Source organism: Hemicordylus capensis, chromosome 4 (genome assembly GCF_027244095.1).
Source record: "Hemicordylus capensis ecotype Gifberg chromosome 4, rHemCap1.1.pri, whole genome shotgun sequence".
NCBI classification, from domain to species: domain Eukaryota; kingdom Metazoa; phylum Chordata; class Lepidosauria; order Squamata; family Cordylidae; genus Hemicordylus; species Hemicordylus capensis.
Genome location: NC_069660.1, coordinates 301767798 through 301793999, shown reverse-complemented (window position 1 = coordinate 301793999; position 26202 = coordinate 301767798). Strand labels below are relative to the sequence as shown.

The 26202-nt window shown below is 44.7% G+C and overlaps 1 protein-coding gene and 1 long non-coding RNA gene across 8 annotated transcripts in view; one reads left to right on the top strand and one right to left on the bottom strand.

Moving 5' to 3' along the window:
* Positions 1-11020, bottom strand: part of ZHX2 (zinc fingers and homeoboxes 2) — a 70625-nt gene extending 59605 nt beyond the window's left edge. For 2 of the 3 annotated variants that reach the window (XM_053247768.1, XM_053247767.1), the window contains exon 1: positions 10541-11020. The gene's annotated coding sequence lies outside the window, so the exon portion shown is untranslated. Of the gene's footprint in view, positions 1-9025; positions 9160-10540 lie in introns of those variants that run through there. The other variant, XM_053247769.1, reaches the window with a different exon arrangement.
* LOC128323877 (uncharacterized) overlaps positions 9230-26202 on the top strand; it is a 206957-nt gene continuing 189984 nt past the window's right edge. For all 5 annotated transcript variants that reach the window (XR_008306505.1, XR_008306504.1, XR_008306503.1 and 2 more), the window contains exons 1-2: positions 9230-9367; positions 13041-13197. This is a non-coding gene — a long non-coding RNA (uncharacterized LOC128323877). The remainder of the gene's footprint in view (positions 9368-13040; positions 13198-26202) is intronic.

Here is a 26202-nt window from a genome sequence, read left to right as displayed (position 1 = left end):
GAGCCTCCTTCAGAGCTTATCCAAAAGCCCCACTGTAGCCGTGTACACTGTAGCCGGGAGGGGAAGTCCCGCCCTCCACTGCATCACTCAACCACGGGCCCCGCTACTCACGGATATGATGGGGCTTGTGTGAAGAGCCCTCTTGCCATCACGTGGAGGACTCTTCCCTCTTCAAACAAGCCCCCTCATAACCATGAACAGCAGGGGGTGCGGGTGACTGATGCAGTGGGGGAGGCGGGACTTCCTCTCCCTTCGCCCCACTGCACATGGCTACAGTGGGGCTTTTGGATAACATGTGAATCAGGCTATGGATTCCGGAGAACGTTCTAGACTCTACAGTCACTTCAGGGTTGGCTCCAGGTTTCAGAGGCCTTCGTGGGCCCCCTTCCTATTTGAGCAACCACTAAGAGAGTCGCTCTGCCACTGCCACACAAAGGCTGTGGGCAGAGGGGTGGTCTTAGGGATCTGCCTGGGCCTTGGCAACTGCCCAGTGATGCCCACGCAACACCTGTCCTGAGCCAGTTGAAGAGAAACTGTTGCTAGGCCTCTTAAGTCACACTGTTGTTGGCATGAACTGAGGGCAGAACCAGATGTGTGGACCATATGACTCTGTTGTTAGAACAGTTTCACTGGCCCGAGGTCTGTTTCCAAGACCAATTCAAAAAGCTGGTCATCACATTTAAAGTCCCAAATGGTTTAGGAGCAGGATACTTGGAGGACCACTTCGTAAAAACATTAAGAACCCTGCTGGATCAGGCGAAAAAACCCTATAGTTTAGCATCGGGGTGTGCATGAACAGTTTGCAACAAACCGGTCGACCACAAACCAGGCCGGTTCAAACGGCCCGATCACGGAACAGACCAGCCTTCAGGAAGGCTGGCTGGTCCGCGATCGAACCCAACTGAATCTGGTCTGTGGTGGACTGGTTCACCGCAGTTCAACAGTTCAAGGGGATATGGTTGTAAAGGGGAATCTGGTGAGGATTCCCCTTTACAAGCAAAGGGGAAAAGGCTCCTCAAGGGCGTTCAGGGGTGGCCAGAGGGCAGACTTTACAAGTAGATGTCTGCGGCTTACTGGTCCGGTGGCAGCCACAGTAGTGGTACTGCCGCTCCGTGAAGGCCCCCTGGCCCAGACCCAGTGCATGCAGGGCACTCTCCCCAGCAGCCTGCCCACACGGTAGCGGTGTAGGCCCATGTGCAGAGGCCAAGTCAGTTCCAGACCTGTGCTGCTGCCATGTGGGCAGGCTGCTGGGGGAGGGGAGAGCACCACTCATGCTATGGGTCTTGGCCAGGGGGGCCTTCAGGAGCAGCGAGTCTACTACCGCGGCTGCCGGCGGACCAGTAAGCCCCTTATACCTACTTTTAAAGGTGCCCTCTCACTGCCCCCCCCGGCCGGCTGCCCTTTAGAAGCCTTTTCAAGGATTCCCCTTTGCTTGTAAAGGGGAGTCCTCACCGGATTACAAGCGTAACCCCTCAAACCTCTGAACCGGTTCCAGCCGGTTCAGTCAAATGGACTTGGCCAGCTGTTTTGACCGAACCAGTTCGCAGACCCACAGTTCAATCCAAATTTTTAGGTCCGAATTCAGACTGAATAGCAAAAAATGGTCTGTGCACACCCCTGTTCAGCATCTTGCTTTGCCTCAAGGAAGTCCACAATCATACCATGAAAGAAACAGCCCTTCCTTCCCGTTGCTTTCCAGCAACCATCTCCTCATAAGAACAGCTCTGCTGATCAGGCCCAAGGCCCATCTAGTCCAGCATCCTCTTTCCCACAGCGGGCCACCAGATGCCTCTGGGAAGCCCGCAGGCAAGAGCTGAGGGCACGCCCTTTCTCCTGCTATTGTTCCTGCATGATCCTGGTCACCCCTCAGGTCATTGTGGGGGGTTCTGTTCAGAGGTTGTGGGTATCTTTCATGTTGTGGCACCCAAGCTCTGGAATTCTTTGCCCTTGGAGACTGGGCTGGCCCTCTTCATGAAGACATTCATACCTCAGGTAAAACCTATTAGGTTAGTATGGAGTAGTGGTTAGTGTGTTGGGATGTAGACTGGGGAGACCCTGGATTAAAACCCCTGCTCAAGCACCCCCTGCTAACTGAGCAAACAGACACCTTTTAAATGGCGATTCTCTTATACTTAGCAGGGGGAGAGCAACTGGTCCTATCCAGCCCCAGCACAGCATCCCTCCAGTTGCTGTTGCCGGTGTCTACCTTATGTTTCTTTTTAGACTGTGAGCCCTTTGGGGACAGGGGACCATCTTATTTATGTATTATTTATTTTTCTATGTAAAGTGCTTTGAGAATTTTGTTGAACAGCGGTATATAAATTTTAGTAGTAGTAGTAGTAGTAGTTGTAGTAGTAAGCCACCTAATGGTGCAGCAGGGGAAGCAACCTGCCTAAAGAGCAGGTGTCTGTTGGTTCGAATCCCCGCTGGTGTGTTTCCTAGAATATGGGAAACTCCTATATCGGGCAGCAGAGATATAGGAACGGTGCTGAAAGGCATCATCTCATACTGCGCAGGAGAAGGCAATGGTAAACCACTCCTGTCTTCAACCAAAGGAAACCACATGGCACTGTGGTCACCAGGAGTCAATACTGACTCGACAGCACAATCTTTCCTTTAGTAGTAGTAGTAGTAGGTGACCTTGGGACATTCTAAGCTGAACACACCTCAAAGGGTTGTTGCAAGGACAAAGAAGGGTTACTGCATTCATGTACACCACTCTGAGATCCTTGCAGGAATGGTGGGATATAACAGAGAGCTATAAATACATATTTTATTCCAGTGGGTATGTGGCATGTTTGATTCTTGAGCGTTGCAACTTGTTTTTACCTACAGGTTATTTTTACAGGATTATTTTAATTGTGTTATGTTATGTTTCAGAGCTTTGCAAATTGTAAGCCACCTTGGGCATCCTCTATATACAATAGCCCGATTCAGATATTATGCTGTACTAACGTACAGATATCTGTAAACTCGTAAATGTGTTTGTGTGAATGACTGTACCTGTGTTTATTTTAAAAGTGAACCTGGCCCTTCAAATGCATGGTATAGATAGGAAATGTACTTGTGTATCTGCATTCAACATAACATGTGAATGATTCTACCTGTGTACATTGTACACTCATTGTACGAGTTTTGAATATAACATGTGAATGGGCCTAATATGCTGGTTCAAATGTCACAAACATGGAACCTCAGTTAAAGCCAGGCTCTGCACAGTGTCCCTGAATTTGCAGTCTCCACTCTCATACATACACAAGTGTCTACTTCCTATCTAGCTTAGAAAAAACCAAGTTTAACCAATATAAAGGCAATGCACTACGCATTATGGATCTGCGACAATACTCCTCTCCAGACCTTATTTATTGTGTAAATAAAAATACAAGAGAACTACAACAGAGAACAAATGTTTCAACGTAAACATGTCAGCTTCAGTGTTCGATGTTCCACTGTTTAAAACCCGCAATCTTATATCTAAAATTTTCCCCAATCAAATAAAACACCTAGTTAGAACATAGTGGGAGGGGGGTAAAGGTAAAGTGTGCCGTCAAATCGGTGTTGATTGACTCCTGGTGACTACAGAACCCTGTGGTTGTCCTTGGTAGAATACAGGAGGGATCTGCCGTTGCCATCTCCTCCCGTGCACTATGAGATGATAGCTTTCAGCATCTTCCTATATTGCTGCTGCCCAATATAGGTGTTTCCCATAGTCATACCAGCGGGGATTTGAACCGGCAACCTCTGGCTTGTTAATCATGTCATTTCCCCACTGCACCATTAGGAAGGGGGAGGAGGGACCGATTAACACACAGCTTGGCTGGTCATGACGTCTGAACTGATCAATTTTGGCTTATTTTAACTTACTTTCTTCAAATAACCTGAGATCTGTACCCAAGGTTTGAAGTAAGTAACATGTCTCAGGTTATTTAATTAAGGAGATTAGAATAAGCTGAGATTGGTTGGTTCAGACATCACAACCAATCTTGATCTATTTTAACTTAGACAGGAAGTAGACATTCATGTGGGGATGGCAGAGGGAAGTGTGCACGTTCTTGAGGCTCAGGGAATTGTGCAGAGCCTGGCTTTAATCAAGGTTCTATGTTACATTTGAACCAGCACCATGGAAAGGTGAGATGTACATAATTCAAATACATAATTGTTTAAATGGTAGATGCAATGTCACCCAAATGCAGAGGCCCCATGTTGAGTTCTCATATTACCTCTGTCACTCTAGCAGGCACCACGGATGTGGAGCTGCACAAAGAAAAGGATAACGAGATATCTGCCGAATTGTTATATGTGACACAGAGCTGCTGTTTTTGAAATGTTTTTCCAGCTCTGTTCATATATACCCCAGTCCTGTTATAACTGCAGACACAGCAGCTGTTAACATGCATACAGATCCCTCCCTGTGTGCCTTGCCTCCCTTATATCAGTGGAGGGACAGAAGCTGAGCAAACACAGACTAACTTCATTTCCCATTGAAATGAACTGGGATCCATGCACAGGCAAGACCTGAATGCATCACAGCTCATACAGAGCTCTAGATCAGGCAAATGCTTGCCATTCGCTCCCAGTCATTCCTGCTTATTTGAATCCCACTCGTTTCATTACAATGGAATAATGCCTAACTGGGTGCTGCAATGCAGACAAAACTTCATAGAATTGGGCTTGGTTATTCAATTTTAGAACTTGCTATAATGTCATGGAATTTTCCATTTCCTAACAGTAAATAGCTTTCCAGCATCCCACCCACTCTTCTATCATTATATCTAAAATAAGTAGAGTGGAATTATTTCCCCCCCTTCATTTTAAGTTCAGCTAATAATCATGTAAAACCAGGAACTAATTATGATAAACTTTGACTACGGTTCATGATATTATTTTTTGGAAACCCCATAAACCCACACAATTTGCCCAAAGTGCTTCAAGAAATGTTATTATCATTCACACACACACAACTATGAAGAAAGTAATTAGCAACAAATGCTTAAATTTTCTCTGTAAGCCTTTGCGGGGGAAACAAACTGATATGCTTAAAATGTTTCCTTTAAACTGGAGCAAAGCATGGTAAAATATTTATCATGCTTGAAATGTAACAAACCTATTTATTTATTTCTACCCTGTCTTTCAATTTTATTTACATACCCAAGGCGGCTAGGATCAGCGTTTAAAAAATGACAGAAAACTTTCTGATGCGCTGTCAGATGAACCGGTAGCAACTGCAGGTGGAACGTTGCAGAAGACTGTGTTGGCATCCTTCTTTTTGTGGGCCACAGGGAAAGGTATATCTCTCAGACACTCCCTCCCCAAAGCAATCTGGCCCAGTTTGAGATAAATAGGCTAGGATCTGAGACTGGTGGGTTCGAATGTCATGGATGATCTTGGTTTGTTGTAACTACAGCAGAAGTGGACACATGTGAGGGGAGTGCAGTGACACTGCACAGAGCCTGGCTTTAACTGAGATTCTGTGTGACATCTGAACCAGCCCTGGGTTTAAGCTAACTGATGGCAATTAGCTACATACAGCTTGGTTGGTCACAAGTAGTGCAGGCCTGCTCTACTGAATGCCATATCCCCAAAAAGATCCAAAATGGTTCAGATTATACTTTCTCCAGGGCAAGATGTGCTTTGTGAGAGCAGCAGGGTTTTTGTTTTCTTCCTTTTTCACACAACACATAACGGCTACTTTGGTGGAAAAGAAGAGCCCTGTGCAACTCAAAAGCTATCCTGATACACTTCATGGTACATCTTGAATTTAACAGCTGGGGAATGGAGGAGGTTTTCATCTGTGCTCATTTGTTTGTTTAACTGAGGATGGTGTGTTACACTGAAATGTCTTATGTTTTTATGTTTACCAGCTTTTAGTTCTTTTTTCTTTTGCACAATAAAAGGTCTTTTTGTTAAGAGTTGGTACATCTTTATATATTTCATGGGCTGGTTCGGATGATACGCCCACTGACTCCACATTACATGGAGGCAAAGTGTGTATATGCACTTCTTCCTTCCCAATAGGTTCACCACCCCATAATTGTGTGGGGGCAGTCAATCAGAATCCTCCTCAATGCACAGATTAAGTATTTAATTAAGTGGAACAGTGTGCTAATGGCGTGGGAAGACGTGTGCACATGTTCTTACATGATGCAGAGGGACCAGCAAATGTAACGTCTGAACCAGCCCTATATATTTGGCCCAAATGCTTCTCACTTCTCTTGGTTACATGCTGTACGCCTCCTTTTTGTGGCAGTTTACAAACTGCTCTCTTCCTACTGCTATTCATTTATGTTGCTTACACTTCTATTCTGCACTGATCAGACCTTATAATACAGGAATCTTCATTATTTTTCAAGCAGGGGCGACTCTGGCAAAAAGAAAATGTTTTGGCGTGAGACCGATTCTCACTGCACTGTTCTCAGTGAGTGCTGCACTTTTCTCAGTCCTGGGGGGAGGGGAGGGGTGGGCTTTAAGAGAAACAGAACCCTGTCAAGCCCCAGCGCCACCTTAGAAGGTGCTCACAGACTGCTGGGCAGTGTAGTCCTTTCCAGCGCTTTCCCCACAAAGCTCTAGAGGGGAAACTCTGGGAAGAACTATACTTCCCAGTGCTCCATCTGCAACTTCCAAGATGGCGCTGAGGCTCAAGAAGGTTCTGCTTCCCTTAAAGTAGTCCCACCATCACTGGGGGAAATGCAGCACTGCACAGTAGGTATAGTCGCCTTTGCACGGTGCCAGGGATGTTGTGTGGAGAGTTTGGCTTCTGCTGAAGGCTTGCACAGGCCAAATGTGCAGGCTGTACTTGGGGTCAATGGGAGCCACCACTGGCTCCCAGGCCTTGCAATGAAGAACACGGTTGTAACAAGTTCTGCATCTATTTTGCAACATGACACAGAGCTAAGTCAGGACACACTTGTAACACCCTTCTCTTCCTACCCAAGATCATGGCTGCACCATTCACATGCATACATCCACACAGATCATTACGCATTTCTGAAGTTCTACTCTGCCTGCTATTCATTTACTCTGCAACAGCCTGTTCTGCACTGTTGTATGTGTTTGTTCTTTTAGTTAAAAGCTATGCTCTAACAACACGAATGTCTTACAATCTGTTACCCAGAGTTCAAAATTAGCCTCACCAGCATGAGAAATCGGAGGCTTATGGAGGCAGCTGCCTTATAGTGAATCAGAGCATTGGTGCACCTAGCCCAGTATTGTCTCTACGGCTTCACACAACTAGCAGCAAGTAAGGTTGGTGCAAACCGCCAGTCCCCAGTGCATACACACTCCCAGTCTGAGCCAGTATTTCCGACCCTTACGTGTCATGTGAATCCGCCAGTGCAGGGTTTCTGAGCCATGTTTCTCTCCACCACCTAACTTCATATCTTGGTTATAGATGCTGGGTGGTGGAAGGAAGTGAGATTCAGCGACCACACATTGGCAAGTTCGCACAACACAAAAGGGGTGGAAGTACCAGCTTGTGCTGGGAGTGCATGTTCACTGGGAACCGGTGGTTTGTGCCAACCTTACTTGCCACCAGTTTTGGGATGCTGCCCTATCAGAAGATGCCAGAGACTGAACCTGAGGCCTTCTGCATGCAAAGCGGATGCTCTTTCACTGAGCTACCGTTCCCCAAGGCTGCACTCCACAGGGTGCCTTAATGTTACTGTATGTGCATTTATGGCTGCAGTCCTATACACACTGACCTGACAGCCAGTCCCACTGGATGTAGCAATATTTACTTACTATTCATGTGCAGGATTAAGTTGTACATGTAAGTGTATTACAGACAGGATGCAAACCCGCCCCCAACTCAGATTTAGCAGCTAGAGATCAAAAGAGGGGCTGAAAGTACTCTGGTCTAGATGTATAAACACTAACACAGTTTTAAGAAGCTATATCAGAAGGCAAAAGTAGAGCAGTGATTTAACAGAGGCAGATAGCAGAAAACAGGAACTACAAATGGAAGAATGTAGTAAAATTACTATTACAGGGCTAACAAAAGTCCTAAGCATGTTTATTCAGAAGTAAGCCTTATTTAGTTCAGTGGGGCTTTCTCTCAGGTAATGTGCATAGGATTGCAACTTAAGTGGTTACTGAAAAATACTGAGAAATCAACTAAAGACTTTGTTAAAGAACTGGAGAGTGAAGGAGGAACTTCTGAAATAAATTGCATGAGGAGGACCTTTTTAATATAACTGTAATAAGTGAATAAACAAATAGGGACTGAAACGGATTTTAAACACATGTTGTTGGATATGAAGGGGCTTAACAGTCCAATTAAAAGAAATAATGTAGAACAATCCAATCAGCTTGCTAGAGAGAAAAATGATATTGGCTGAAATGATGTGCAGTATAGCGTGGACAATTCCATATTGCCTGCGCAGCTGCAGGTGCTAAAAAAAATGCCAGCGTTCTTGCGCTAACACGTAAAATTGTGCAACTGCACTTGTGCAACTGCAAAATTGTGCAACTGCGCTACAACTCTAGCAAGTTGATTGGATTGTTTTACATTGTTTCTTTTAATTGGACTGTTAAGCCACTTCATATACAACAACATGTGTTTAAAATCCATTTCAGTCCCTATTTGCTTATTCACTTATTACAGTTTCCAATGCTATAGCCATTGGAAAACATGGCTGTAACACCGCACAAACATGAGTGCACAAATTTATTTTCCCGTGCAACAGCACTACCTTATTTTAGATGCCCACATGTGTGCAGATGGTGCAGAAGCACACATGGTACACTGCACATCATGTCAGGCATGATTATTATTGCAAAAGATTCATTTGATAAAGACATGGGAAATATATGGAGAAGACCAATTAAAACAAAAACAGAGACTGATGTGGGTGAATAGGAGTAGTTGGGGATAAGAGAGCATTACATCAACCAAGATCTCTCAAAAACACTGAAACCGGAAAAGAACAGTGTGATATGCCTTTAAAAAAAAACCACCCAGCTGTACAGCAGACTGCATTCCCACACCAAGCAAACAAAAGGCAATCAGGAAATAGTTGAGGGCACAGACCTTCATTCACATGGCTTTGAAGTCAATCAATCAGGTGGAACTGCTCAGCAAATCACAACTTCACTTCCTCGAAAATTAAGTTCGCTTTTCATTTTTTTGCCCCTTGTGAGGGGGGGAGGAAATCTTCGTTGCATTATCTCTCCCCAGAGTCAGCGAGGCAGAAAAGGAACAAATAAATACGCATTTTACGAGAATAAAAGCTGTGCGCAAAGAGAACCCTGTTCAGGACAGTTAACCTGGAAGCCTTTCCCAAGGGGATATAATAACCTGAGCAAGTTCAGGAAGAAATTCCTGATGATGGAGATGGAGATCTTTGGAAAAACAGGAGTGAAGCCAGCAACGGTTAGGACTAACCTTTTTTTCCTGGCGGTTTAATATATCAGGCGTTGGCAAAAAGGAGATTTTTTTTTTTAAAAGAGGATTTTACAGGGATGCCCCCCTGGAAGATTGTGGGGAGGGAGGGGGGATCGTGTGGCAATATTTGGGAGGGGATGGAGTGGTGAAATGGCTGAAGTGTTTTTTTAAAAGCAAAAACCTCTGCCCATCTAAGTGCGCATCTACACGAATGCCTGTTAATGTCGAAATGCAACGTTTCTTTCTGCCATTGCAGTTTCCAGCCGTTTTCTCCTCTGCAGCTACGGGGCGCGGGGGGGGGGGGGCGATAACAAACTGCAACCTAGCGCGTCATGGTGCCTGCACGCAATATTCAGGACAAATAGTCCTGGTGGGGGGGGGCACTCAGATCTGTGTCAACTCAGCCTGGAGGGTGGTTTTATGCGGGGGTGTTTCATTTTTTTGCTCTGCACCCGCTTTCCGGGAGGTGTCGTGGGAATGGGGAGAGAAACAAACGCCTCTTTGCTTTTAAATGCACCAGTCCCCCCCCCCCAACGCTGCAGGTGCGAAAAAGAAATTTGGGGGAGGGGGTGTCTGTATGCAAGCCTGGCTTTCCAAGATTGCCTTTCTCGCCTCTACGTAACGCCCTCTCGAAAGCGGACGCCATATTTTGTGTGGCTGATGTCGACATAGGGAAACGTAGACATGTTTTTTTAAAAGACCTTCGTCTTTTTTCTCTTCGCCCAGCGCATACGCCCCCCCCATTAAAACAAAAAACAAAAACAAAACTCGATCGATATGAAAGGGGGGCACAGAAAAAAGGACACATAGCAAACGTGTTTTTTTTTAAAAGTCAACCCGATTTTATTCCTACCCTCTCGCTTGCCACCTTTCTTGCAATCTTTCCCCTCTCCTTAAGCGCCCCCCCCCCCTTCAGCTGAAGTCCTCTTTTCAAAGCAGGAGCTTTCTGCGGGGAAGGAAAAGTTAGGTCTGAGTAGGTTGCCCGATCGGCTGGTTCAGGGCAAAGGCAACAGCAGTACCGAAGTCCATGTGGCAAAGGGATATCTAATGTTTTGCAAGGAATCCTCACTTCCTTTTTCTGATCAAGGGTGCTGCTGTTTAAATTTAAAAAAAAAATAACGAAGGGCGGGTGAGTGGAGGAAGGGAGGGTGAAGTTCTTACCTGGGATCCAAAGCTTTGGAACGCAGAGACACGAACTTTCCTTCGAATGGAACTCTCAGTGCGCGTTCTAGAACGCGGGCAGTCGGTGCGGGGCTCTCGCTTAAACGCCCCCCCCCCGTAAAAAAAAAAAACAGTGGTAAATTTTAAAAATAAAAAATAAATCTCTCCGATCGGTGGCGGTGATCTACGCCAAAACCCACATGATCTCTTACGTCAGCTTGCGTATTTGCATACGATACAACCCGCGGTTCTTCTACTTCTACCAGGGTCCCTGGATTTGGTAGAAAGTTTTTGCACGAAATTTCAGCAACGGATCTCACACTCTCTCGCAGCCCAGAGATGGCTTTTTTAAAAAAAGTATCTTCATCTCTCCACCCGTTCTATCCACATGTGGATTGCCTTCTTTGTGTGTAAGATTTTACCCTAAACTTAATATGTTTAAATGGACGTTTAAGTTTGGGGGCGGGGGGATGTTGCCACTACTATGCAATAAGTAATGCTTTCTGTACCATTTCTGGTGTGTGTATGTATATATATAGGGGCTGAAAGAGTCCAATCCTACGCGCACTTATTTTGGAGTAAGCCCCATAACCAGAGGGACACACACAAAAAGCCCCAACTTAATTAAAACGGAGCTTGTATATGGAACTGTGTCCCAAGCCTGTTCATGATTACGAGGAATGCGAATTACTCACAAGTAAATATGCTTATGATCACAGCCTGGGAGTATACATTAATGACAGACTGTCTGTCATTAATGTATACTCCCAGGCTGTGATCATAAGCATATTTACTTGTGAGTAAGTCGCGTTCCTCGTAATCATGAACAGGATTGGGACACAGTTCCATATACAAGCTCCGTTTTAATTAAGTTGGGGCTTTTTGTGTGTGTCCCTCTGAATGTAATGGGGCTTACTCCAAAATAAGTGCGCGTAGGATTGGACTCTTTCAGCCCTGTCCCATGCATCAGAAGATCCTGTTGGTCTTCAGGCTGCTTATATGAAATAAGAAGTACGGGCGTGTTGGAGCTTGTCCGGCGCTTATATGACTTCAATATAGTCTAGGTATACGTTTTATTTCTCCACCGCTGTATACCTCCAGCGTAAAGCAACAGCTTTCTCCTAAGCCTCCATGGCTCAGTAGGAGGGTCCTAGTGGATCCTGACCACTTTTGGATTGACAAACATCCAATAACGTCTGGTTTCTAAAAGCAACGTAGGTACTGGTAGTTCCATCCGCTCCCAGATCTCCAGTACCGAATTCTGAATTCACATGAATAAAGCCACCTATCACCCAGTGCCAGGACCTGGACTGGATCATACCACATTCAGCCCCCACCGCCGCAAAATATAAGAAACTCGATCCTAAACCGGAAGTCCGATTCATTCAATAACACTTCCAATGAAGTTCCAATCAATAGGATTCTGTTTCAGTGTCTGATTTGGAGTGGGCGGCGAGTTTCCTTTGGGAGTTCTAACTTTACCGTCCTGTAAACTGACCTCCGGAAACGGTGCTTGATGTTCTCGCATCATGGGGGTGGGGGTGGGGGGGGGGGTGTCTGAGTCAGGCAAATCTGGGAGGATTGCACCCGAAAACATTCTGATTTAGACCAGAAAAGCAAAACAAGGTCTCGTTTCAACCCACTGCCGCTAGAGAGAATTGTTTTGCTGGATTGTTTAGGGGTGTAAAGTGTGAGCTGTGTGAGTCCGAACGTGGGAAGATCCAATCCGAATTTCCGAGCCGCGCCTTCATAGTGATCACTGAGGAATCGGATTGGCTTGGTGTCAAAACCAAACCAAACCAGCATTACTTTGGGCCCTTTAGCAGCGGGAGTGGGGGAGGGGAGAGGGAGACAGAGCTTGGAGTTTCCTTTCAGGCATGTAATGTTTGCCTTACGTTGTTCCTTCTGATCTAGTATCGCAATATAGGATCAAAAAATTAGAAGGCATTGCACCATGTGTGCGCGCAATTCCCGTTTGAAGGGCGGGGGCAAGCAGATGGCTGTTCCAGGAGTTGCCTAAGAAAATCGGATTACTCCATATGTTCTTGCCTTGGAAAAAAGTTCAAAGTGTCAGTGATGAGTTCGACAGACTTGTTGATCGTGACCACGTGGAGCCGCTGCTAGAAGCCCGTGAATATTATGATTGCAGGAAGGAGCGACTGTTCTTCTCAGCCTCTCCAGTGCTGCTGGCTCAGGTGCTGTTTATCCGCTCCTCCGCCTGCTTCTCATTTGTTAGAAGGAAGAATGAAAAGCGCCAGGCTTCCGTGGGAACGAAGGAAGCGTTGCCAGACAAAAGTCATGGTCATGGGATGTCTTTCCCCCTGCAGGCCATGTCTGAGCTGCTCTTTGCAGTCCAAGGATGTTGACGAAGCTGTTCAATTTATGCAACTAAACAAATGTATTCCTTTATTGTGAACCTTAATCTGCCACCTTAATCTTATACATAGACTGTGTGTCTATCTTGCTCTGATGTCTCTTTCTCTCTTCTTTGCTTCTACAGGACTCCTCCTTTAGCAGCTGCTCAACAGGCAGAAAGTCAGCTGGTATTGTTTGTTGTATTCCATGAGGGGATAAACATCACCTGTTGCATTTCTGCCTGCAAGACTTCTTAGAGGAACAGGCCAGAAGAAAGGATGACGGTGTTGTACACCACCCTGGTAACTGGAAAACACCCTTTCCTAACCTATGCATTGTTTTGAATGCTGGCTGGTTTAAAAGGAAGAAAAGATATTTTAGCTCTGCATTCCAAGTACATTTTTGTGGCAGTTGCAGTCCTAAATAAGTTTTTAAAATAAACCTTTTTGTGGCTTTTGAACTTGCTCTTTTGAACTTCACCAAGAGAGCCAGTACAGTCTAGACCAGGGGTTTCTAGCTTTATGATTCCCCAAATGTTCTGCTGCTCCCACCATCCCCAGCCACAATGGGGCCATTGTGGCTGGGGATGATGGGAGTTGTAGTCCAACAACATCTGGGGATCCAAGTAGGAGTGATTCCAGAAGTACTAATCTGGGGAATAGCAAAGAATGTTATTTGGGAAGCAAAGATTTTGCTATATGCTAAATACTTATAGAGGCAAGGTAATTAATGAGTCTCCCACCTACCTGGCTGTACTGACTTTATTATTTTACATTTATATCCCACTCTTCCTCCAAGGAGCCCAGAGCGGTGTACTACATACTTGAGTTTCTCTTTTCACAACAACCCTGTGAAGTAGGTTCGGCTGAGAGAGAAGTGACTGGCCCAGAGTCACCTAGCTAGTTTCATGGCTGAATGGGGATTTGAACTCCGGTCTCCCCGGTCCTAGTCCAGCACTCTAACCACTACACCACGCTGGCTCATTTAGCAGCTTATTCAGGGGTTGAGTGAGTGTGTGAATGAGGCTTCTTTAAATAAGGGAGGCATTTAAAAATATATAATTCAAGCTATAGGACCATAATAGACTATGACTATGTTGTCTGAGACTTTGCTGTCAAGTTCTAGTCTGGTGCCTAGGGGAGTGGGGAGATATTTGGGTGGATGTGGGGGGCAGCACCTGCTAGTCTTTGCTAGCCTTAGCGTCATCCCTGGACCCAAGGCCGGGAACCCCCAGTTTATTGGTTAGAACATCTGACTTAGGAGCAGGGAGACCTGGGTCCATACCTTTCTCTGCCTACCTCATAGGGATCATGTGGCGATAAAATGGAGCCCTAACTGCTTCAGGTTCCTTGGAGGAAGGGTGAAATACCACTATAACTGATAATACTAGAGAGAAAATGGATTAATAGATAAGATCTCAGTCTGGGAGGGAAAGGCACTAGTGCAGTTGGCAGGTTTGCATTTACACATGTATTTTCTTTAAGGCAATCCACATGTTCAGTTTATCCTAAAATTGCTGCGTATTGAGTTTGCATCTTGGTGTGAGGATATACATAAGATGTTCATGGAAACTGCTCTGGAGTGTTGGTTGCGCACTCCTGACTAACTTTTGGTGCTAAGGCGGGGAATCAGCGAATCTAGAGGGATCAGTTCATTATGGTGTTCAATTTGTGCAAAGTTTTGGTCTGGAAATAATGACAGAGATTGGGATAATATGCAATCAATGCAGAAAGATTGACTAATCAAAATAAGCAATACAACATTAACTCGTAAGTTCTCTTCCAAAGACCCTTTATTGCACAAAAATAAAAGTTGGTACACATCAATAAAAACATCTTATTGATGTATACCAAGTTTTATTTTTGTGCAATTGTAGTGGATTAAAGCCTTTGTCTCAAAGCAAGCACACGCAAGGGAAAGAAATGCTGAATCATTCTTGCTGAGTTGCATGACTAGGCTTCTCCTGATATTCTTCTGTATTTTTGGTAGGTTCATAAATGGCTGCCACCACCACCCTTCTTTATTTCAGAGCTTGAATCTCTCCAGGCTTGGGGTGGACTCCGAGGGAAAACTCTTTGTTTTGCTACTAGACAAGTACAAAAATCTTCCATGTACAAGCCTACATGTGCTGAGAAAACTGATAGCTGCTGAACACCTGAAGAGACATGTTTGCACCAGAGAAATTCCCCTTTAGCCCCCCGCTTCCTGAGTTAAAAACCAACTTGGAGAGGCTCATAAAATAAAAGAACAAAAAGAAAAACAGTTTTATTCAGGTACTACAGACTGCTTTTGTCTGAGGCTTACTCAGCTTTTAGTTACAGTTAAAAATACTCAGTAGGTTACAAGAATACTTCAAAAGCACCCCAAATGATGTTGGGGCGGCACACTTTAAAAATCTTGGTTACCCACTTGCAAAGAACAGGTATTTTGGAAAATGCAAAACACACTAGGATGCATAGAGTGTCTTTTTCTATGCCCTAGGAGAAAAAGCATAGGCTAGTGTTTCTTATTTCAGTTACATTGTAGGTAAACTATAATCAGGAATATGCAGAATACACACACAAAAGGAATATAACTTCTAATGCAAAGTCTCACTAAACAAACTTTTCCCTAGACTAAACTTCCTGAAGCCAAAGCCCAGGCTTCCTTTTCTGGAAATCCCCAAACTCCAGAGGAGAACTCAAGCTTCCTGCCCTCCTAGCTTTCAAGGATCTGCAAAGTCATATTCCTGTAGCCATCCTCCATGGCCAAATGTCCTTCTCTAACAAAGAACTGCCTTCTTCCTCCCAACAGCTCTCTAGGTCCCACCCAGCTGGTGTGCTGATTGGCTGAGCCCTGGAGTTCACCAGCCTGTCAGTTAGGACAGGGTTCACTTCTGGTTAACTCTTTAGGTGCAGGGGTGGTTGATCACTACAGCAATAAAGGGTCTTTTGAAGAGAACTGAAATGTTAATATGTTGGCGATGCAATGCATATATCAACTTAACTAATAAGACTAATTTGAATATCACAAAGAGGCATTTTAGCTTGAATTCTGAATTAAAATCAACTCAAGGCTGGCCAGAAAAAAGGACTTCGAGAACAGCTTTACTTTAAAGAAAGCAAGGAGGGAGGGGTGGAAGAGGATTGGGAACATAGACTGGTTAGTATTCCTGAATCCTTCTGGTGGGGTGTCTGTCTTTCTTGAGGCTCCGTGAGTCCTGAGGGACTTCTCTGCTGGAACAGGCAGGAACGTGGGGTGCAGAGGCAATTGTGTCACTTGTGACCAGGAAGCCAGAAAAGATCTAAAGGTGCTCTGATCTCAAAGAACTAGTTCCCTGAAGCAACCAATTGTGGTGCACAGGTGGGACCTGAGTACAGGTCCAAACTTGAGGCTGGAAGTGGAAAGTGCACCAGGGCCAAGGCATGGGCAGATGGAATGGGCAATTCCAAGACACAAGTACTCGCAGGTGGTGGTTCTAGGAGAAATGCACACAGCTTGATGGGGCTTGGGATACAAATAGGCAGAAGCCTGCCCTTGGGCCATACATGGACCACACCTCTCTGCAAATAAGGGTGCCATCCGTGATGGACATGTTGGACAAGAATACATGTTGTCCTATTCAATTCTGGGTGGGTGTACTCTAGAAGAACAGTGGTTATGATGGTTTGAGCGAACTGTATGGGCCAGGGTGAATGGCTGGAGGTCTTAAAATTCATCTGGTTCACTGGGAAGACCTTCCAGGTGCAAGATAAGAATTTCTTTAGATGCTGCTCCTGGCAACCTACATCAGCCCATTAGCGCTGGTGATTGCTGGGTGGGAGTGAGACAGCTTAATCTGTGTTTCTGTAGAGGCAGTCAGCACTGCCAATGCCAACAATGGAGGTTTTAACTAACTATTCCTTAGGAAACAGTCACTTTAACTCTCAGCTTCAGCCAAGCAACTTCTTTTGTGTATTTACACAAAGAGTTGCTATGAGGAACACTGTCCAGTTGCGTGTTTGTACTTTTGACCTGGGGATTGCTACCCCAAGCTTCTTATGCCAAGTGACTGACTCCAGTGTTTGCCATGTAGAGGCAACTGAATGGAAGTCAACCTACCGAGAGCTCCAACCAAGACTGAGTCTGTAAGCCTGCAGATCCAAAGTAAAGAGTGGGGTGCTTCTTGTAGCCCCGAAACAGGCTGTTCTAGTAACAAAGATGATTGTTGCCAAATGTTTTGCACATGTGAATATAAATGGATACTGGCAATACCAATGGGGGAATACTGATCAAAAGGAGTAGTACTTCTCAGTAAACATGGTTAGGTTTGTGCTGCAAAACATCACAACCTTAATCTGTGATGAATGAGCCAAGTAACTCATATGTGTTCAGTTCTAAATCTCAATTCTCCAATAATGCTTTAATTGCATTTCAATTGCACTTTGAGCCATGCTTTTATTGTTTGAAATTGCTGCTATGGTTAAATGCCCTTTTGACTTTAAATTATAAGAATACAGTTCGCTGGAGGTTATTTCACACATCTTGCTTACTGTTCTGCATTTGATTTTTCTCAATACCAAGCAGCATGTTGTTACAGCCTGTGAGAACACAGCTTAACACTGGGTAAAAAGTAATTATGGCTTATGCGTCTGCTGCAGAGGATAATTAATAGCTTAATTGCTCTATATTTGTCAATCAGGGAAGACCTGGAGTTCAGAATTGTTAGCAATATACTTCAAACTTTTTAGTTGGCGTGGGTATGTGTGTGTTATGAAACTGGGATGTATTCAAGTTCTGTTTTCCCCCATCTTCCTTCCTTCTCAGTCATAATTTGCTCAATTTTATTTTGTCTGGATGGAATTATTAGCACCGTAGTCCTAAGTAAATACAGTTCAGCTAAAATTGGTAGGTTATAAATGTGATCAGGAGGGAGCCCCATGCAGGCAAGGTTTTTGTCTGCAAGAGAAAGAACATGATGCATTCTATATTTAGCATTTTCCTTATCCTAGAAAGCGGGAAACCCCTGCACAGATGGGCCAGTTTAGACAGGGTCAAACTTGGGTCCCCTTTGTGACTTGGGATGATAAGAATTGTAATCCAGCAATTTATATGGTACACTCAAGTCCAGTAAGGTAGGGAACTTGAAACAGAGTTCTTTGCTCTTCCTTCTTGTTAGTGGCCAGAAGAAGAGGACAGGGCTAGGGATGCCAACCTGCCAGAATTGAACTGGCCAGGGTCTCTAGGAATTGGCTTCAGTCTTCAAGCAACCATGTTTGCAATGTTTTCGCTCTTGCAAGGGGGATTGGGGGGTGTAGGTTCCTTGAGCTTAAAAAAGCTAAAAGAGTAGGGAGGGGGCAGAAATAAGGTAGAAAAACAAAGTACCTTGTTAGGAAACTGCCATATACTGAGTCAGACCATTGGTCTATCTTGCTCAGTATTGTCTTCACAGACTGGCAGCGGCTTCTCCAAGGTTGCAGGCAGGATTCTCTCTCAGCCCTATCTTGGAAAACAGCTAAGGAAAACAATTTATGGGGAGATTCTAGAAGTGGGTTTCTTAAAACCTGATTTAGAACGTAAACGCTACAAACACCACAAACACCACAGTACTTGTTGCAACCCGATCACCCTATCGCTCTCTTTAAAGAGAAAAAAGTCCCTTTCCATTTATGGGAAACAAGGTGGCGCTTATACCATCAAGTACTACCACTTAATGCGGCTAAGCCATGGCTCCCAGAGGACCAGCAAGAGTGCCCTAAAATCACCTGCAAACAGAAAGCTAGTGAGCTAGGCAAAACATTCAGGGAAACCCACTCACATTTCTTAAAAGAGTGTGTGGTAGCCAAAAAAGTGTGGCAGGGAGTAAGCAAGCTGTTAGAGTGGCCTGATTTGGAAAAACAGACTTGGGAAGAACTAACCTCGGGTTTGAGCGATAGAACCTCCTTTCGAGGTCCCAGAAAGAAACCTTCAAGGAAACGGGACGGAACGGGTGCCCCCATACTAGGGAATTGGAACGTTCCCCTTCTCGTAATCAGGTTAGTAAACTTGTATGTCATTTATGCAATGCTCGTGCATAGGAATAGGGAGGGAAGACGCGACCAAGAGGTTCACGCAGATGAGACAGTAAATCTCTTCTGGAAAAGTTTGTATGGTTATGTGCAAAAAGACAAGAGTATCTCTTCTAAACAGCAATGGGACAAATTGTGGAAATGGACGTCGGACATAACCCCCCGATTACCTGATGTGCCTTGTAATCCCCCACCCCCGAGTTACAGTACTACCGGCATATACTTCATAACTTGTGTGTTTCCAAATTCTTGTGTGTAAATCTTTGGATATATCATGTACAAACAACCACTTTGTATATAATTGTGCTTTGGCAACGTACTGTACGCTTTGGTAGTTTGTTGGTTCAATTAAAAAATATTGTCCTATCTTGGAGAAGCCAGGGAGGGAAATTGAAACCTTCTGCTCTTCCCAGAGCGGCTCCATCCCCTGAGGGGAATATCTTACAGTGCTCACACATCAAGTCTTGTTCTCCAGGAATGCCCCCTAAATCCCTCAAATATTCTCATTTTTCAGTTAGCAATTAAAAACAACAAGAACAAAGAGCCACAAAATGCCTCTGCGCTTCAAAATGGTTTCTGGAATTGACATTGGAAGTCATTTCCGGCCACTCAGGAACTGTGGATAGGAGGAAATCCCCTGTATTTCATGCCGCAAATAAAGAAACTGGATGTCTCTGACCCATCCGCAGATACATGAAACCTCAATCTGCGAAACAGCAGATTACGAGGGTCTCTACTATGCAAACATTCCTGATGTCCTAAATAGATTGTGATCTGATTTGGTATGTTATTTGACCTGTTTATACGGGGGGGGGGGGGGAACCACCCACCTCCACCATATTAATTTCCCCTCATTGTATCTCAATAACTTTTCAAGCTGCTAAGCAGAAATTTGAGGAACAGTGCCCCAAATCTCTGGCATGTGCTAGCTTACTAATATTGACAGTGGCACTTTTGCCCAATTAAAGGTCCCAGATGCTTTTCAAGGGCAACCCCATTTGAAAAGAGTGTATTAGAGCCAAACATGACATGACCAGGGGCGTGGGGACAATGGAGCCAGGGGGGATGACTGTTCCTGGGCCGCCAGGGTCTGAGGGGACTGCCAAGGCACCTCCTCAGCCAGGCCAAACCTTTGCTCCCTCCTGCACCCAGATGGTGAACCAATTGCTCACTGGCTTGAAGTGCAAGGTGCACCCATCCCCTCTCCAGCCAGTGTCCAGCAAATCAGCATTTCAGTGAAACACTGACTAGGGAGGACGGGAGAGGGCCTGAACGGACCCTCTTCCAGGCAGTAGCCACACCCCCTGCATCTGATGTCAGATGCAGAGGGTGTGGTCAGTCCTGGGGTCGGGTTGATTTAATCTCTTTAAATATAAAATTTAATTTATAAATTTTGTTTGATAAGCTGCAAAACTTGTCAAGAGTTGGTTAAATTGTCTAAGTTACTGTTTTAGTTTATGGTTGGTATCATATTGTCTCATCTCTGTTTTTGTTTTCTGGTCCTCGACTGTAATAAAGATTGATTGATTTGATTGATAGCTGTGTCAGTATACTTGGGGATTTACAGATCAATGGGGGGAAAAGATTGATCTCTGCCCCCAAAGCCTCTACAGCAGAAAAGATGTAGGTCTTATCTCTTATAATGCCAGGAGGTTATTGCAGACAACCCTGCATTGTTGCAAGAGCGTGCTAAGAGCTGATATGCATTGATTTTAAAGCCTGGTGTGAGCACTCGCACATTGGCAGAGGAATCCTGCTGAAAGGGCTATGAGAACAGGCCTTGATGGGGACAAGTCACTCAAAGGGGGCTGTTGCTATTTTTCTTGACCTTGTGGATGATTTGAGGCTCCTTCTCTGTTGGCCGCCTCCCTTTTCTTTCCTTTGTTTCTGCTGTGAAAGCTGAATGTTAGATGTGAATCATTTGCATAACAACATACTGTGATGTGATAAACACAGCATGACAGTCTTCGTCCAGGTTCAGGCAGCCAAAATGGAGAACCCAAAAAGTGATGGGAGGATGGAATTGTAAATCTAGTGTAAATGCCTATGAAAGCAGGTGGCCAGGCAGACCTATACATCGGGATGCATCAAATGGTAGATTTTAGCTTCTCTCCACCCACCTCATCTTTTATTTATTTATTTATTCGATTTCTATACCGCCCTTCCCAAAATGGCTCAGGGTGGTTTACACAGAGAAATGATTTAGTTTATGATCTTCTTCTGAGATCTGACAGTGCACAGGAACATAAAAAATTGCTTTATACTGGGTCAGATCATTGGTCAGTCTAACACTATTCTATGTACACTGATTGGCAGCAGCTCTCCAAGGTTTTAGGCAGGGTCTTTCCCAGCCCTACTTGGAGATGCCATGGATTGAACCTGGGACCTTCTGCATGCAAAGTAGATGCACTTCCACTGAGCTATGGCCCAATCCCCTAAGGGGAATATTTTACAGAAGACAGTGCTCTCAAGTAGTCGCCCCTCAAAATGCAAACTGAAGTGAATCCTGATTAGCAAACCCATCAATTCCTGCTCTCCACCCCAACATAAGCACCAACATCTTGAAGATGAATCCTCTTGTATGCTTTTAACATGCCAACTTTCCCAACAAGGATCCCTTGATCACCCCTCCTCCCTATTATCATCGCTGAGAGCTAGTCTCTGCCTGCTGTGCATAAGGTTGCTGACTTGGTAACTAGCCCTTGCTGTTGTGTCTTTAATTATGAATTGATCACAGCATGGCCAAAGATGTAATTACTGGCTGATTGCTGTAGATCATTCTGCTGTTAAAGGCACAGCTACAGAATTGGTTGAAAAGTTGGCAAGTCTTCTTGTAGGTTTTCATTTCTCCGGTGGGTGTGCTGGCTTCTAAAGTAAACTGACCATAACAGAGTTCTTTCAGGGGTGCACAACTCAAATGTTCCAGGGGGCCAGAAACAACCATGAGGATGTATGGGGGGGGGGGCGTGAAGTCAATTTTCAGTGCATTGATTATTGTAGTAAAATTAATTATAAAGATAAATATTAAAGCAATTACTAGTTATTGTGTCCTCCTCTCCCCCCATGTGCTGCATTTAACCAAGAATAGTGGACAGAAAATAAGCCCTGTCCTTGCTCAGTCAGTGGGCACCTTTCCAGCCTCACACAAATGCCAAATTTCAGGGCTCCTGCTGTCGCTGGCTACCTGGGCCATCAAAAATGTCCCTATGGGCTGAATCTGACCCCCGGACCTTATGTTGTGCAGGGCTGAATGGGTGGCTTTCTAACACAGTGGAATGAAAGTTAGTAGATCCTATAATTTTTTTTTTAAAAAAGATTATCATTATTATTATTACTTTTTATATCCCGCTCTTCCTCCAAGGAGCCCAGAGCGGTGTACTACATACTTAAGTTTCTCCTCACAACAACCCTGTGAAGTTTGAATTACTATAGCAATGGTTGACTTGTATAGTTAATGAATCGCGCAGATTGATGAGTGGGAAGTCTATATTTACTTAATTAGATGTAACAGGCTTGTTAAGATATTGTAAAAACCAATAAAAAATTTTAAAAGCACAACAACCCTGTTGAAGTGACTGGCCCAGAGTCACCCACCCTGAATGGGGACTTGAACTCGGGTCTCCCTGGTCCTAGTCCAGCACTCCAACAACTACACCCCACAAAGGTGAATAGGGGAACAGTGATTTACCGAGAGAGATGCCAGAAAACAGAAAGGTTGTCTTTAGTAACTGGGCAAAGAGGCACCTTTCAAGGAGTGGTTCTCTCAGTTGGAAAAGGGAGGGCAATTGTCCTGATTCGTTCCAGCGTAGCATCTTTTCCAATAGCTGTTGCTCGCCCTTGTAGCTTAGATTGTGAGTCATTTGGGGAGAGGGAACCATTTTTTCATTCATCTGTTATGTAAACTTTGTTCCCTTTTTGTTGAAAAGTGGTGTGTGTAAGTGTAAATGAGGACAGTTAGAAAGCATGCTGCAGCTGCTTGAGGAGGAGGTATAGTGGCAAAAAATAAACCACCGCTCTTTTGATGAGAAGAGATCTGCTGGTCTGGTGGTAGCAAGCATGAATTGTCCCCTTTGCTAAGCAGGGTCTGCCTGGTTGCATACGAAAGGGAGACTACATGTGTGAGCATTGTAAGATGTTCCTCTTAGGGGATGAGGCTGCTCTGGGGAAAGAATTTGCATCAGGGATGTGCATGAAATGCGATTCAGAAACCGAATTGCGGCATATCCCTTTAAAACAGAGGGATTGCACATCCCCTTTAACACGGAGGAGAGGAGGAGAGCATGCGTGGTGGCACATGGGCAGCTGGGAGATGCTGGCGCATGAGCATAGCTGGGGTGGGGGGAGTCCCATGATTTCAGAAGTGGCGGTGAGCAGAGGAGGAGCAGGTATGGACCTGCTCTCCTCTGTGTTGAAGAGGATGTGTAATCCCTGCCATTTTAAAGGTATCAGCCATGATTCAGTTTCCGAATCACGTTTTGTGCATATCCCTAATCTGCATGCTTGCATGCAGAAGGTTCCAAGGTCCCTCCCTGGCATCTCCAAGACAGGACTGAGAGAGACTCCTGCCTGCAACCTTGGAGAAGTTGCTGCCGGTTTGTGTAGACAACACTGAGCTAGATAGACCAATGGTCTGACTTGGTATAAGGCAGCTTCCTAGGTTCCTATGAGGTTACCATGCGTGGGGTGGGGTGAACCGCTGTCGTCAGCAATTCACTGTTGCTTTACTCTTTCCATACAACTCAATGCCTCCTTTTAGCCACAATCCAGTACACAGTAAGGCATAGTGTACTGCCTTACATTATGTGTAAGGATTGTGATCAGGCAGCGGCCAAACAGCATGTTACATTAAGCAATTAATCTGAGCTGACGATGCTTAACTTTACTAAATAAGAGAGAGTGTGATCCAGATTGCGGGAGTGGCCTTTAATCCTTGCCCCTGTCACATTTCCAAACTGGACTAGTCCCCTGCCCCAGTGGCTGCTGTTTGCCGCAGGAGGAAAACTCCTGTTGGCAGCACCGGGCATTGATTGTGTTGTGAGCATCCTGGAATATTTCACAATTGGGGATCTCAACCTTGGGTCCCCAAATGTTGGACTACAACTCCAATCACCCACTTCAGCCATTGTGACTGGTCAGTGAACAAACCACTCCCAACTGGGAGTGCTTCTCACCCGCTCCGAGCTGGTGCTTCTTCTTCTTCCTCCCTCCGAGTGAGGCAAAGCACCCAGCATGTACATCTAGAAAATAAAGAATGAAATACCATGGAGTTGTCTTTGGGTCTTCAAAGGGAACCTATTTGTCTTGTCTTGTGCAGATTGTGTAACTTGAGATTTTCCTGGCATGGCTTGCCTCTAATCTGGTAACATGATGCTTCAGTTATCCCCCCAGCCATTTGAGTGTTCTTAATTCTTCCAACAAAGTGGGTAAAATATTGACCCCCACACGGCAGCATCTTCTCTCTCTCTTAACCTGAATACTCAGTCTGATATAGAAACGTGTGTGACTCATTAGTTTGCACCCAGCATTCAAAACACTAATTGTCCCAAATAAAGATATTGTCTGTGTTTTCTTGTATTTGAGAAGTCAGTCAAGCCAAGAGAAAGTTCAGAGTTTGTGTGTGTGTGTGTTGTGTGGAGCAATTGGCCATCCTTTCTCTGCATGGACTGTGCATCTTATTGACTCTGCAGTTATCCACAGTTTTTAAAAATGAGGTTCCAGCAACTATGCACTGTAGAGAATTAAACTCTATTGATACCCGTTAATGTTTGTTTCTGGAGGAATGTTCACAGGAGATTTGCTCAGGCAGAACAGGCTGAAAGCAACTGTGATCTTTGGCAAAATGCTCTGTATTTCTATGGACCATTAAGCACTTTGCAAAGATTAGCTCATTAGAATGACAAAGAGCGGTGAATCGGTTCTAAACTGTATTCCTTATGGTGAAGCCATTTCATTAATAGCCCCCCCCCCCAAGGCCCACCATCCATTTCCTATCCAAAGGCAGATATGTTGTTTAGCAATCCCCCTTTCCCTGAGTGGTAGGGTCACTTACTTTGGAAGATAGTATTTTTCTTTTGTAATGGCTTTATTTATAAATATATGTTACGTATTGATAAATCAAACTCTCTATCTGAAGCAGTGGATAGGTTTTAACACACAATACAGAACTTAAGACAATATAATATTAATTATAATTAAAATATATAATTACGATGAATATTTGTATATTGTTTTCAGCAAAAAGCCCCTCAGAATAATTTACTTTAAAAAGAAAAGATGGTTTCCTGTCCCCAAAGGGCTCACAATCTAAAAAGAAAGCCAAGGGAGACACCAGCAGCAATCCCTGCCAACTCAGCAGAGAGGCACCTTTTTGATTTTCACTTGAGGAAAAAATGAGCAGGCTCAAACTTCCCTACTTTGAGACAGTATGCGAAAACCCAGCTCCCTTGAGAAGTCCATAATGCTTGGAAAAGTTGAAGGAAAGAGAAGAAGAGGATGATCAGCAACAAGGTGGATGGCCTCGATTATGACAGCCATCGATTATGAAGGTGCTGAAAGGCATCATCATCTCATATTGCATGGGAGATGGCAATGGTAAACCTCTCCTGTATTCTACCAAGAAAACCAAATGGCTCTGTGGTCGCCAGGGAGTCGACACCGACTCCACGGCACAACTTTACTTTAAATGCTTATTTGCTTTGGTGGGTAGTTAGGCAGATAGATTGAGTCGCAGCTTGTTTTGGATTTGAAGAAAAGGGTTTATCCAGCTCACTGTGCTCAGGGTGATGAGGGCTTTTTAAATAAATTGGGTGATCATTAAAAAAAAAAAAGCGCTCTCCCCTGCAGCCTGAAGTGGTACAGTCTACTTCTGTTGAAGATAGCTTGCTTTCCCCCATTTATCATGTCTGTCTTATTTTTAAAATATCTCAAAAAGTGGCTACCAAAGTCACGATGAAGCAGCCAACTTAATCTTAAAATTAAAGTTAGATTTCCAGCTAGCCACTCCATTCTCTATTCTAGGAAACCTTGGTCCGTTGTGAGGAAGCAAAAAGGCATGTGGAGCCTTCCCCTAAATTGCTCCCCTCAGGTAATGTATAACATGAAGGCATTGCACAAAGAGCTGTATGTGCAATGGCTCCGTTGGCACGATTCTTCTCCTTCAAACAGAGGAGCAAGGTCATGCAAAGTGAGCCATTGGCTGTATGGACAAGTTTGCAGGCCCCCCATGTCATGTCCCTGGTGGAGGAGAGGGCTTCTTCAGCCTCCTTGTGCTGCATGCGTAGA